This window comes from Nicotiana tomentosiformis, chromosome 3 (assembly GCF_000390325.3).
Source record: "Nicotiana tomentosiformis chromosome 3, ASM39032v3, whole genome shotgun sequence".
Classification (NCBI taxonomy): domain Eukaryota; kingdom Viridiplantae; phylum Streptophyta; class Magnoliopsida; order Solanales; family Solanaceae; genus Nicotiana; species Nicotiana tomentosiformis.
This window is the reverse complement of record NC_090814.1, coordinates 63,680,249-63,686,137: the sequence shown is the minus strand read 5'-3', so window position 1 is coordinate 63,686,137 and position 5,889 is coordinate 63,680,249. Positions and strand designations below refer to the sequence as shown.

The window sequence follows — 5,889 nt, the reverse complement described above, 5'->3', positions numbered from 1 at the left end:
ATTCCTAAAATTCACCCCCGGGCCCATGTGCCCGGATTCCGAAAATATACGAAGCTAGATGTTACCCATAACCTCATAAACTCAAAGATATAATTTTTACCCTATTTCATAATTATTTTCGTGGTTAAATCTCATTTTTATCAAAATATTAGTTTTTCAACTAAACCCATAATTTTCATAATTTTTCATGTTAAAATCTACCCATAATTTATGTATTTAACTTACATTTGATAGAAATTACTTACATCAAAGTTCTAGGTGAAAACCCCTCTCCAAGAGGTCCAAAATCTCTCAAGAGATAAAAGAAAATGAGCCAAAAATAGCCTAAGTCCCATTTTAAAAATGTTTCTGCCCAGTGGTCCTTATACGCGATCACGGCCAAGATCTCTCGATCGCGAAGGCTAAACTGAAGAGCCCAGGAAAAAGGCTCTACGCAAAACGAGAGTACTCATGCGAACGCGGTGCCCTGGGATGCCTACACCTCGTGAACGCGGGGCCCAACACGCGAACGCGTAGGGAAACTAGGTTGCTCATGCCCAGGTTTCTACACGAACGCGGCTTACCAAACGCGAACGTGAAGGCAAAGGGTCTAGTCTCCGCGAACGCGGCCACGTAATCGCGAATGCGAAGGGAAAAAGCCCATAGTCTCCAAATACTTCATCGCAAACGCGAGGGTCCTTCCGCGTTCGAGGAGAAGGAAACCAAAGTAGCAAATTCTGGTATTTTTGACTTAACTCCGGGCGGTTCGAAACACACCCGAGCCACTCAGGACCCCGCCTAAATGCACCAAGAAATCCATAAATATAATACGTACCTGCTCGAACTCTCTAAACGCGTAAAACAACATCAACGCTAAGAACCGCACCACAAAACCATATTGAATCAAATTATGAACTTCAAGTTTTCAACTTGCTCCAAACGCGCCGAATCATATTTAGACTAGTCAGAATGACACCAAATTTTGCGTGCAATTCTTAAATCACCATACGAATCTATTTTGAGGCTCGGAATCCCAAACGGATACCGATAACACCAAAACCTACTTCAACCCAAATTTAAAGAACTTTAAAACCTTCAATGTGCCAACTTTCAGTATTAAGCGCTGAAACACTCTCGGGTCATCTAAAACCCGATCCGAATATACGCCCAAGTCCATAAATCATCATACGAACCTATTGGGACCGTCAAATTTCGGTTTCGATGTCCTTTACTAGAAATGTTGACCCATGTCAAACTTAACCCTTTAAAGCGAATATTAAGGAACTAAGTATTCCGATTTCAACCTGAACCCTTCCAAATCCGAACTAACCATCCCCGCAAGTGATAAAACAGTAAAAGCACATACGGTGAGTCTTATTTAGGAAAACATGGATCTAGAAAGCAAAACGGTCGGTCGGGTCATTACAGATATATGTTATAATACTGGAATAATTTTGTTACACATATATATTTTATAGGTCTTGATTATACCCTGCATATATATTTTATACACATTTAAATTGAAATAAATAAAATTCAAAACACATTAGAGTATTATATAAGGTAAAAAATCCGGATCCTATATCCTAGATTATAAAAATTACACTGTATATATTTAGGGTATGCTCAAATCCATAAATATACACCAAATAAACAACTTGATACACTGTAAAAATACATAAAATAGGCATTAAATACATTTTAGTACACAATAAAAATACATAAGATATTGATCGGTTGTGCATCAATATTGTGAAACAAAAGATTCCCAACTCCATGACAATTTCAAATACCTTGTTTTAAAAAGGAATACTAATAAAGAAACCTTCACTTGCACCAGATAGATTTAATGAAAATTCATCTCGGATTTGGGTGTCTTTTGCTTCATTTTCTTCTTCTGTTTCTTATCGATTCCAGAGGCTGCAATGATAGAATTTGCATGCTTAATGAGTTTTACCTTGTTCTTAGCTATGAGATTGGCATTTTACTTAAAGAAAGTAAGCGGATGAGGTTTTGCATGAGATTTTGCCTTATCTGATGAGAAAAAGAACCAAAAAGGAGGAATATTTCGGTCCGTGACAGTGGAGAAATAATCCCTACAATTTTGAGATTTTGGTTGAATGTGGGAGATTTTTAAGTTCTTACATATGATCCCTTAAATCATGGGTCAGTTTTAAGAAATAAAAAATCTGATGGTAACGTATTATTTTTAAAATATGCTATATATGTAAATGAATCTGTTCTTTTTGAAATAATTCAAAAGTACTATTGTTTATATAGTATTTGTTTACTAATTGCCCTACAGAGTAAAAATCTCTAGGTCGTAGCTCCACGCTGGATCAGACTAAACATTCCATATGGGCTCTCATTAAGTAAAGTTACTCATTTTTTCTTTTCTTTGGGGAGGTAGATGGGCTAAGAGTTCAAGGGTAAAAGAAGAAAGAGAGTATTTTCTGCCATGTTGATGGATTGAGATCGACTTGTAAAATGGTCGTGGCCTTGTGGATCACAAAAATGCAATATTATGTTAACTAATGGACTCAATTTTCCCCTAACCATCCAGCTCTGCCCAACAAAAGAAGAGTCCAATGATATAACCAAATCTAGAGGTATCACATGTGCGAATTGGACTAAATTTAGGCGGATCAAATGGATTAAGTTTTAAAGAAGGGATTTTTTCTTTCCTATACAATATTTGAAACTTATTTATTAAAATTGTCTTAGTTTTGTATATTACCTGCCCTAAACAAGGATTGCTTACAAATTATATACAATCCATTATTAGCGCCTTAAATTAGGGAATTTAGTTACACTTTTTTCCTTTTATCTCTCCTCTCCTCTTTTCCTATTCTCCGCCGCCTCTCTTGATGTATAATCCATTATTAGTGCCTTAAATTAGGGGATTCAATTACACCTTTTTCCTATTTTTTTCCTCCTCTACTCTTTTCTTATTTTTCTTCCGCCTTAATCCTCACATCCCAAACCGATGGGCGACGGGCACCCGGTACCTTACTCAACCGAGTACCAATGTAACGTATCTTTCTTATTACTTCATCATATACATGTGACATACGGGCCTAATAGGCCAACATGATCATTTATAAACTCAAAACATAGGCCGACAATGTCGTACAATCTTTCACGTACACGACATATGTCTACAAGCCTCTAAGAGTACATAATTGTTATAAAGGTCGGGACAGAGCCCCGCCATACCAAACCATACACATCTAAATCATACTGACTAAACAAGCTAACTCCGGAGTAAATGGAGTGCACCAATATCTTCTGTTGAGCTGATCGCCTACTTGGAGGACTCTCGACCTGTCTATCGAGACATGCGGGCATAAAACGCAGCGTCCCTAGACAAAAGGGGCGTCAGTACAAATAATGTATCGAGTATGTAAGGAATGAAAATCAGTAAATAATAGATATGAGAGAAACATGGAGTAAAAGACTCGACATGTACGTCTGCATAACTCTGTGAATTATTTTATTTTTTTATAATGTCATACATATGCATATAAGTGTCATACCATGCATAAGTATATGTGTTCATAACATCATCAAGCCTCTGAGTGCATCCCATCATATCATTTCGACCACTGTGGGAAAATCATCAACGTATACCAGTTGATCAGGTGGTGGTGCCATAACCTTTTCCCATATCCCATATACATATAATATACGTGTATATAACGCCATCTGGTCATGGGTCAATGCACATGTATAAATGCATGAAATGCATAAGAAATACGTTAATAAGATTTTCTCGGAATGTCATAAAAATAATATGCCTGTCGGATAAATTTTATCAAGTACGTATTTTTCTGAGACCCAAGAACAGAAAATATAATAATAATTCACATGGGGAATCAAGAATATAGAAACCCCTAATATTTCTATAAATAGAGTCATTTATGGAAATTATGCATTTGCTCATTTCGTTCGTATCTATTGATCATGCCAAAAAGAAAGAAGGGATAGCCTTAACATACCTAGAATAGGAAAAAATCAGTATGATGTTCTTGAAAAAGGTTGTACCGTACTACTTTAAAACCGTAAAATTTTACGTTGCTAATAATTATTGTTGGATTCCTTTTGATGGCAAGAATTCATATTTTTTTGTGGGAATTTGCAGAAAATAGGTAAGAAGTCACGTTGCTAATGTCTCATCTTTTGTGAGTGAGTTTGCTGAATATTTCTTTGAGCTTTGTAGAGATTTACTAATGAATTAGAGAGGTTTCTTTTTAATAATTTAGTGTGGGCCCCACTTAGCAAGACTTGGCCACAAAAATTAATCTAACTTTGCCACCTTGCTTTGTGAATAAAGAGTCATTTGCTTGACTATGTCTTGATGCCACGTTGGGATTCAAGGCTTATCCAAAAGATTTCAATTAATTATCCCTCAACTTCTTAATTAACTAGGTAATGTCTCATTACCCAATAATTAATCAATTACCCACATAATTAAGAATTATCTTAAAATACTACTTACTTTAGCATCCATTATACACCTTACTATCATGGTCATGTGGTACCTTGTATGACACTAGTTCATAAATACGAGGTATTATAACTTAGACCGTATTTTACCCCAAAATATCAAATTTTGACGAAATTTATTTTCTTCGATTTGCTTACCCTCTCATCTTTACGAATTTACTTATCACTTGTTTGAAATGACATAATGCTTATAATCACAAAATAATTTCATTCCCGAACTTGCGTCGATTAACCTACGACGAAATTTTAACGTTCGAAAATGCGGGATATAATATCTCATTTTCGAGCTTCCATTAATTTATTTATGACATACTTTCATGTACGAAAACATGGAGTGTAGCATTAATTGCTTGTAAAATTAAAGTGAAATCATTTTAGAGCGATAAGGAAATGCCAAAAAATTTCTGCCGCTTTAATTGCTTTAATAAAAATTTGCCTCTATGAATTTTACAAGAATTTTCTTCCTTAATTGCCATCGTCATCCACTGTTTTGTTTTAAATTTGCTATTGTTTAATTTTTCCGATATTTATTTAGTAAAAATAGAATGTTATTTTTATTTTATTCTACTACTTACTAATGAAATAAAAATACTTCACGCGATAAATGATATTTTAAGTGACAACATCATCATACAAATTTGTATGGTACAACAACAGATAAATTAAAAATAAATTTTGTACAAATTTGATACAAATTTTATATATCTACAATTACATATAAACTAAAAACGAATTTTGTATAACTAATTATGTAGTATAAAATTTATTTATAACTTATCTACAACTTTCATATTACCTAGTTAAATACAACTACAACATCATACAATTTTCATACAAATTTTATACAATATATTTTTTGTAGGTATTTTGTATATATTTTGTATGTGGCGTATTCTTCTTCCTCTTTGAAATTTCAACCAAAACTTCCTCGATCTTAATACAATTTTGATACATATCAACAACTTTATGTAAAAAGATAGTATTCATAACTTTAAATACAAATTTCATACAACGATTCATACATTATACAACTATATTTTAACTTTCATATAACATTCAAATAAAAAATATATATAACTACAACATAATACAATTTACATACAAGTATAATACAACTTTACTACAATTTCGTAAGTATATTGTATGTCATATTTTCTTCTTCTTCTTCTTCTTCTTCTTCTTCTTCTTCTTCTTCTTCTTCTTCTTCTTTGAAATTTCAATCAAAACTTCCTCGATCTTAATACAATTTTGATACATATCAACAATTTTATGTAAAAAGATAGTATTTATAACTTAAATACAAATTTCATACAACGATTCATACATTATTCAACTATTTTTTAACTTTCATATAACATTCAAATAAAAAATATATATAACTACAACATAATGCAACTTAAATAC

The 5,889-nt window shown here is 33.3% G+C and overlaps 1 long non-coding RNA gene across 1 annotated transcript; it reads right to left on the bottom strand.

Annotated features, from left to right (window-relative positions):
• Positions 1-3,038: 3,038 nt before the first annotated feature.
• LOC138908755 (uncharacterized) lies at positions 3,039-4,188 on the bottom strand. The gene is made up of 2 exons (XR_011415158.1): positions 3,978-4,188; positions 3,039-3,341 (listed from the first exon to the last, which is right to left on the bottom strand). It is a non-coding gene; the product is annotated as an uncharacterized lncRNA (long non-coding RNA).
• Positions 4,189-5,889: the final 1,701 nt, after the last annotated feature.